The sequence below is a fragment of the Geospiza fortis genome, unplaced genomic scaffold (genome assembly GCF_000277835.1).
Source record: "Geospiza fortis unplaced genomic scaffold, GeoFor_1.0 scaffold153, whole genome shotgun sequence".
NCBI lineage: Eukaryota > Metazoa > Chordata > Aves > Passeriformes > Thraupidae > Geospiza > Geospiza fortis.
The window spans coordinates 1,023,589-1,032,921 of NW_005054498.1; positions in this window are offsets into that span (position 1 = coordinate 1,023,589).

Genomic DNA, 9,333 nt, shown 5'->3' on the forward strand with positions numbered 1-9,333 from the left:
ATTGCTCAAGAGAGAGTAAAGGCACAAGACCGTGAAGCCCCAGGCTGAGAACAGAGTTTCGTAATTAAGTAGCCTCCAGACAACAATTGTCATAGGCAGGCATTGCTCAAGGAGCCAACCATTATTGCTTTCATTATGATTTTTCAGGAGAGGATCGTTTTCTGGCCTGGCTCCACCTTCATTCAAAGCTCCCAGTGGCCCCAGCCACTAATGAGAAAGCGTTGATTGAGAAACGCTAACGAAGCCTGCGCAGGCACGGCGTGAGGGGTGCCTGTGGAGCAGGCACGTGGCACTGGGGGTCCAGAGCAGGGCTGGGGAAAGAGGTGACACCAGGCAGGGACATCACACACCACATCTGGATGGAGAAATGGGGAGAGGGAGGTCACAGCTGGTGGCTGGGGCACCCCAAAGTGCTGCCACTGCCTAGACTGGGGGGTCACGTGCTGGTTCAGTGGGGTCCTGCTGGTTTTGTCCATCAAATCAGTGGAAAATGCGCTGACAGGAAAGGTTTTGCAAAGAAAACTGAGCCAACTCAGAGAAAATCCTGATAAACCCTATATTGCAACCAAATAACCTTCTTTTTTAAACTCAGCACAACATGGGAGGTGTAGCTTTTACTCTGTGCATTTCACAGACCCAGATGGCATCTCCCATGGAAGCGTGGGCAAGCAGAGCATGGCAGACGGGAGGAGCACACAGTGGCTGGGACGTGGCAGTGTCACCCATCCCTGTCACACCACCACATCCACTACAGACCACTGCTGCACCCCAGAACTCCCACACTGAAACTGGCCCTGGAATTTCAGCTTTGCTATAGAGGGGGAAAAAAACCACGATTCAGAAACTCTTCTCTGCTTGTAGAACATTTTGATTTCCCAACAGAACTGAAATTTGACTGCAAAGACCCAGCTGATCGTTGTTCCCCCAGCTGCTGCTGAGTGAACCCCACTGGAATGGCAGGATTAACTCCCAGCCCCTGAGCATGACCGTGCCTGTCTGCACTTAACTGCTGACCTATCCTAAACATCCCACTAATTAATATGCTGAACCAAGGTCGTGTTCCAACACGGTCTCATTTTCCAGTGAAGGGAAGAGCCAAGAAGGATTAGGAACAAATGGGAACAGCCCAAAATGCTTCCTCACACCCGCAGCCACGGTGGGTCATTGCTCCTCCACCTCAGAGCCCTCCAGAGGACCAGGAGGGGCCCCTGTGCCAGCTAATTCCTGCCTAAACAGTCATCCCAAATTGGGGCAGCAAAGCCAGGGCTCAGCCACTCACTCCTGCTCCAGCTGCTCTGATCTTCAGCCAGTTATCAGCACCTGGATGCTCAGGGAAGAGGGAGGTGATCCAAGGAGGTAACAAAGGAATAAAGTTCTCCTTGTTCCTGTAAAAAATGCTGGACAGGCTGTCTGGGCTGGGTGAGGGCACAGCCCAGCTCCTGGGGAGCCTCCTCAGCTGCTGGGAACCCCAGCCCATGGAGGGCTGGCTGCAGGGACACCCCCTCTTGCACTAGGATTGTTACTCAACCTTTTGTTTCCAGCTCATTATATGGAGGAGCAGAGTCAAACACAGTAGAGAAAATCTCTTGGCTCTACATGATCCCTCTGAAAGCAGCAGGGGGGCCAAGCAGCCTCCCCTGTGACCTCCTGACACACTCAGGGGGAATTTTATCTCTCAGGAGTGACCCAGGCAAAGGCTGCACCCCACAGTGCCAGCAGCCCCAGAGCTGCTGCTGGGCTCACAGGTGCACAAACCTCACCCCAGAACCTCCCCAGCCCCAGGCAAACCTTACAGGGAGGGATCTGCTTCCTCAGCCCTTGAGGGAAGGAGAGCACAGCACTACCAAAAGCCCACCTACCCAGGGAAGCAGTGCCTGGAGCCACAGCACCCTCCCAGCCCCATCACACCTCCAGGAAGAGAGGTCAGTGCAGCAGCAGTTTCCCCCAGCCAGCCAGGAGTCGTGGGCTGATGAAGAGGAATCAGGTTCTTTTAAGGCTTTAATTCATTTTCTCCTCTGCCCAATAGAAAGGGTCCTCTCCAGGGTCTCCTCTTGATGGTCTCCTCCAGCACCATCCCTCACACCTTTTTCTCCCTCCAGCAGGTTTAGTAGAGAAGGCAGATAACAGGACAGCAGCTCCTCTCCTCCTGGAGGGTATTTTCTGTAACACATTACAGGAATGCATTGCCCCAAAACCCCTCCAGGACACCCTGGGGCAGACTGCTCCTAATGGGAACTTCTCCCCACTCTGATCCACAACCCAACACCACTGCTCACACCAAATCCCCACCTCAGGTGACCCTGGGAAGGGGCAGGGGACGATGCCAGGCTCAGGGGTCCCTGGGAAGGAGCAGGGGAGGATGCCAGGCTCAGGTGTCCCTGGCAAGGAGCAGGGGAGGATGCCAGGCTCAGGGGTCCCTGGCAAGGAGCAGGGGAGGATGCCAGGCTCAGGGGTCCCTGGCAAGGAGCAGGGGATGGTGCCAGGCTCAGGGGTCCATGGAAGGAGCAGGGGAGGGTGCCAGGCTCAGGGGTCCCTGGGAAGGAGCAGAGGACAATGCCAGGCTCCTGCACACATCCCCCTGTCCCTGGGAAGGAGCAGAGGACAATGCCAGGCTCCTGCACACATCCCCCTGTCCCTGGAAGGAGCAGAGGACCATGCCAGGCTCAGGGGTCCCTGGGAAGGAGCAGAGGACAATGCCAGGCTCCTGCACACATCCCCCTGTCCCTGGAAGGAGCAGAGGACCATGCCAGGCTCAGGGGTCCCTGGGAAGGAGCAGAGGACAATGCCAGGCTCCTGCACACATCCCCCTGTCCCAGAGGGGAGCCAGGGCTGGCTGAAATCCAGATCTCTGGATTCCCCTGGAATGGCACGGGGGGAGGAGAGGCACGCCGCCCTTCACGAGGTTTTGTGACTGCAGAGAGTTGGCAAATCCCCGGATAAAAGGGAAAATATGTTCATAATAAATAAGACTGAAGTAACACATTGCGAAATATTTACTCCCTCGGAAAGGCGGCTGTTTGCTTTCAGTGGAGCTGCATCTGATCCTCTGCCAAGCAGGGCTGAGCGCCTGGAAAAGAGACTTTGCTGTGGTCAGCCAGGGAAAACCAGGTGCCCAGAAAGTGCAGGGACTGTGTGTGCACAGGCACACGTGAGCAGGGGAAGGACAGGCACAATCCTGGGGGTCCCCAGCTCCTGAGAGCCCCACGACCAGAGCAGAGCCAGCCTGGAGCTGAAACTGGTTTTAATGCAGCTAATCAGATGTCAGTGTAGAGACTGAAGGAAGGAGAATAGAGGGGAGAAAAAAGAAAGAGGTGTTGATAAAATACTTGTTAGAAAGAAAATTGGATTAGTGGTGCCATTCTGGCCATGAAGTTCTTTGAGCTAGAGAAAAGAAATAATAATCTTGTTCCTTTTTTCCCCGTCTCTCTGCAGCCCACTGAAGGCCTCACAGCCAAAACATCAGTCCCTCTAATCTTATTTTCTTTTTTCTAGCATGTATTTTATTAACCCCTTTTCTCATTTAACTGCTATGAATAGCTCAGTGGGTAACATCCTTCTTAGAAAGTGAAAACCTCCTTGGAGATGCGGTGCAAGGAGAGAAATGCAGACAAACTTCCAGCTCCCTCACTCAGAAGAAAAGCCCCCTCTGTAATCCTGTCTGGTGAATCCCAACATTGTACCCCAAGGTAACTGCCAGCTCCAGGTCCTCTGTTGGAGCAGGAACAATCAGGGAATTTATCTGGACACGCCAGGAGATTGCTCCAGCTCTATAAACTCCGAGGACGTGGAGCAGAGATTAGAAAATAAATAAACGCCCATGCTGCTCCTTGGGAAAGTGTCTGTGTGTGTGAGCGCATCCAGCGCCCTAAAGTCAAGTCAGGCAGCTGAATCACCTTTTCACAGCTTCCCTCTCAATCACTTTTCCTCTGCAGCTTCCCCTGCCAGCTCTCAGGCACCTACAGTGGAATTCCCAGTGTGGACTGGGATGCTCGTGGGAGTGAGCCCAGCACTCACTGGGCTAGGCATGTCCTGCTGCTGCCACAGGGGCTCCAGTGCCTTTATCCCACCAGCCCAAAGCAAGGCTGGATTTCTCCTCTCACACCCACAGCAGGATTTTGTGCCCCAAGTAAGACATGGGATGTCTGGAAGCTCAGAACCAGCCTTCCCCCTGTGGAGCAGTGATATCGATGTGGCCAAAAAGGGGAGAAAAACCATAATTAAAACATCAAATCCAAGGGAGACAGTCCTGCCCTGAGCTGCTGTAAGTGGGAACAGAGATTTGGCCTCTCCATAAAGAAAATACCAGCCCCAGAGAGCTTGGCTGCTGCCTCCTTCCCTGTGAGCAGCAAACCTTCCTGGGAGAGGAGCGGGATCCAGCCCTGCTCGATATTGGTGTGTTATTTTCCTTGACAGCTGTGGTGCATAGTGGTAAGTGCATGTTTAATTCATTCACAATTTATGGTGTAATGAGAACAATGAATGTGTCTGAGGGAATAATTGCTTCACGGCAGGGATGCTGGAGAGTTCAAGTTGGTTGGCACCTGGACTTTGAATCGGGGCTGGCGGGGATTGGCTCCGGCAGCCCCACAATAGCCCCGGAAACAAAGCTGTGGGGATGGGGAGGGGGTTCAAAGTCACCCCGGCCGAGCTGCAGCAGCCTCTCGATGCCAGTGGCTGGATCCCAGCCCTGTTAGACCCCTGTGGCCCCAGTTACTGGGCACCCAGTGAGGTTTGTGCATGCAGGAGCTGCTTTTCCAGGCCGTGTTTACAAGGGAATTCTGCTGCGCTGCAAATCCGCGTCCCCGGAAAACCAGCGCTTTCCCCACCTCCCTCCAGGACCTTTTCACGGCTTGGTCCTGGCAGTGTCTGCCAAACCCTCCTTTTGTTGGGGGTGTGGAGAGGGGGTTGACCCTTTCCAGTGTCCTCAGCAGCCACATGGAGTTTCAGAGGCCTCAGAGGTCAAGAGCATCCATATGGAGGGCCCAGGAGCTCCGTGCGTCTCCCAGCTGTCCCCACGGCAGCTGTGCTTGCAGCCCCCGAACAAAGCTCATTAGGGGGTTTGTTAGGACACTGAGGGGTGCTCTGAGCTGTCCTGGAAGAGCCCTGGAATCACACCACTCCCAGGAGAAGGCTCCATGTATGAACAGCTCCCATCCATCAGACTGGGAGCAGGGAGATCCCGTTATCCATCATGGGCTCTCTCCCACGCCACTGAGTGGGGCAAGATTTTGAGTCAACAACAAAGAGATGCTGACAAATCATCCCTCAAGCCTTGGTCCATGCAGGGGGGTCTGCAGCAACCCTTTCCACAGCTCCCAGCGGAAATGCCAATCTGATTTGTCAAACAGATGTGCCAAAGCACGAGCAACAAATCTTCCATGCCTCAAATCCACCCCAAGGAGATCAACAGTCAAGATGGGGCTCTTGGACCCAGCATCAGCTCTGGGGGGAACAGGCTGTGAGAAGCTGTGAGACTCAGATGCTGTTGTTAATTATTACACCATTATATTGGGGAGCTGTGCTAGAGACCATCAGCACTCGAGCTTTTCCATACATGGCCCGTGCAGGACGGAGCTGGGTCCCTGTTCTCCTTCTCCAGATGGGAATGCCACGTGCTGGGGATGGGTTTGCCTTGGACAGCTTTCAGAGATGCTGAGCTGGGAGCCCTGCTACACATTAACTCCCATGCAGGGCTCTACAAGATGTTTTGAACACGTATGCAACACTTGGGACTAAGTGGAGGCTGCTTTTAGCAGGGGCAACATCTGGGTATGAGCAGATGTGGGCCAAGCTGGCGAGCAAGTCACTGCAACAGCTTTTCTTTAGGGACTGAAGGCATTTTTCCATGGGGTTAAGTGGTTTAGGTGCATAAATTGGAAGGGCACCTAATTAAGATTAAAAAGATCAAGGTTTTAGGCTGTTGAGTCCCCTCAGAAACATCCCACGTACCCACACAATGGAAGCGGCCATAGCTGGGAGTGGAAGACAGAGCTTAGGAGCAGAGAGAACCATGAATCCGTAGTCCTGACAGAGCACATTGTTTTATCCCCTCTACTCTGAGGTTAAACACGATGTTCTGTCAAGCCACACTCGGAGGAAAGCAGGGTTTGGCAGCGGCGCCTCGCTCGCGAAACTGCGCTAAACACGGCTGGGCTCGGCGGGCACCGAGCGCAGGGGCTGCCAGCCCGCCTTTCATCTGTGCTCAGCAACATCCCTGCTGCATGTCAGCTTTTGGGTTCTTTATTTTTCCTGTTGAGGTTGGGATTGAAGGTATTGAAGATGGTATTTTGTGTTTAGATTTAAATGTTTATTTTTTTCTTATCTGTGTTATAGTTGCACAGGTAGTGAGTTTTGTCGTATTTTACTAACACGATGGTTAGTACAAAAATGATTTAACTACAAAATAGTTAACTATTTTTCTTCATAAGGTCTTTTAAGGTTAAACTATTTAATTAAGAAATGACTAAAATTATTTTTACTTGTAACTTAATAATTAATTACTTGAAGTCCACAATGAGGACTTTTCTGTTTAATTACAAAATACTACTTAAACTCATGAAGGACTAGCTTCTATTTTAAAACTTCTATCTTGTTCTATATATATATTACTATATTCTAAAACTTCCAACTCTAAGTTTTTTACCTTGTGATATTACACACTTCTAAATAAACTACATACTTGTAATCTTAGTGTTATTAATCAAATTTGGAAGCTTTCTCTATGGTTTTAGGTCAAGTGCAGTGTTCTTTTGGGGGTTGGAGTCTGTTGGTACAGAAAGTTTAAAATTTTTAGCATCAAGAACTCTAACATATCCAGGAGGCAGCAGTGCTGTAAATAACTAATAATAAACTCCTTTGTCTCCCCTGTAATGCTCTGTCTTGTCACTGCTTTCCCTGGAGCTGCTTTGCCCTGACACTGCTCTGCCTGCAAGGAAAACAACAGATCCGAGTGCTTAAAGAGGGACCACCACGTCTTCACCTCTCCACGGGCAAGAAAAGGTTAAAACCAGAGGTGCCTGCAGATGCAAAGTGTGAATTAGACTGGGCTTCACACCTTCTCCCGAAGCTCAGCTGGGAGCTGAGCCCCCCAAAGTCCCACCCCCATCCCCAGCACAGCCCAGATGACAGCTCAGGACACAAATAAACCCACCCATAATTGCACATCGTTAATTACCCAGGGTGTTTGGGTTTCTCGGAGAACATTAGCTTGTGAAGACGCTCAATCAAAGAGCCCTTGGGGCATCCAAATCAAGGCAAAGCATCAAACCCCAAGCGCTGTTTTGAAAACACAGCTTCAAATGCTCGGTGCAGGGAGGAAAGGCTTCCCCCCTGCCCCAGGCAAGGGCAAAGGCTGTGACCTCGGGGTACAACATCTGCAGGAGCCTCCGGGGACACCCAGCACTGCTCCCAGGGTGATTCCAGCCAGGCTTTGACCACAGGCACTCATGGAGGTGTTTGCTCCACTGGATTTTCCCTCCTGTTCTCCTAAACCCAACCCTTTGTGCCCAAGCAGGGCAGCTCCGAGTTTGCCCCTGCACAGAACTGATTTCCACCAGCCTGGGAATAATTAGGAGAAGAATTAGGGAGTAAACAAAACAAAACAAAAAAAGTGACCAATAACTGCAACCTCTGGTTAGCAGAATATTTTTAGCTACACCAACCTCTGTATAATATATAACTATATATTTAATATATATTATAATTTCCAATATATTTAATCTATTAAAATATATTATATATTATAATATAATATCTAACAATATATACATAACTATATATAATATTATACTATGTATAATATATAACTACTAATATCTAACTATGCTTTTATGATGGAACAGTATTGCAGGTGAGGTGTGCAAAGAGGGAGTGAAAACAGCAAAAAAGTGACATCAAAAAGTCATAATCACAAATTAAAAAGAGAAGGTAATTAATAGCATCAAATTCAGGGGAGGAATTTCTGATCACAGCCTGGAACAATGTAAAAGAGGACTTCAGTGATATTTGGGTAGTAGTTCTTTTTCTATTAGAGATGGTCTTTTTCAGCCAAACCCACTGGATTTGAAGCAGAAAATTAATTCAGGGAAGTTTTAAGAACAGTGTCCCTAGGCCACTTCCAAGTCCCTTTTAGTCTTCAGATCTCTAAATAGAAGTTTCTAAGCATCCATGCAGCTATTTCACAGCTTTGCACTCATATGGGTACATGTCCATTTACTTGGAAATAGCTGTTATATGAAAAAAAGGAAAATAAAGATCCAGAGAGATTTGCTCACATCAGTGAGAAAGCTTCTGGCAGTTGCACAAATTTTTAAATATTATTTCAGTTTACACTTGGCATTTTTCCCTCTCTTGCTCACAACCCTGTAGCTTACACTGACCATGCTCCTGGAAACAACCCCATGGGCCAAACCCAGCATCTTCTGCACAGAGGGACCAGCAAGCACTTCCCAGCCATTCTCCTACAGGATTAAAACAGCATTTATTTTCCAAAGTGACACCAAAAAGCCATATTGATATTAGAAAGCTCAAGCCCAGCAAAGCCCTGCTCTTCCTCTGTGAGGATAAAAGTGCAGTGCTGGGGAGAGAGGGAGGGCTCCCTGAGGGCACCAGTGCTCACCTGCCTCCAGGTGCTGACACCCTGAGGGGACACCTGCAGAGGTGGCACCACACCAGGTCACCCACGGGCTGGACCAGCATCACAGCCCAGCTGAGCACATCACAACAGCTCCTGAGAGCAAAGCTCCTGCAGCTACCCTACAACATGGGTTTGCACTGCCTGGAGAGAAAGGATCAGCCCCCACTAGAAATATGTGAAAGGAAATCATTTACAGCCCTTCCTGGATCCTCCAGAGAGGTTAAACACGCTGATTTCATCAGCATACCTCAAATAAAAACCAAAAAGCAAGCCCACTCCACAGAGAAAGCTGCTTCTACCCCATCACCTTACCAGAGGTCAGAACTTCAGCCATCCTTTGTGGAACTGATGTTTGCACCAGCCTTTCTACAGCCACCCAACAGCAAAGCTGGAGCTGCTGGCACCAGGGGCTGTACAGGCAGCTCACAGGGGGCTGAAGGGTTTTTCAGACAAGAAGATGGTGGAGATACAGTTGGACTCAATGATCTTAAAGTTCTTCTCCAATCTAACAGGTTGTGTTTGGACAGCAGTGCTGGTTAGAGAAGGAGGCTTCAAGGGAGACATTTGGGAGCATGAAGCAGCTCAGGTATGATCTGCACTAAAGGCAGGAGCCAACCCTCCATCTTGGCTGTGGGGCTGAAACCCCAGAAGGTCCCTATTTATCTGTACATCCAAGGATGGGGATAGGCCTGACCTGC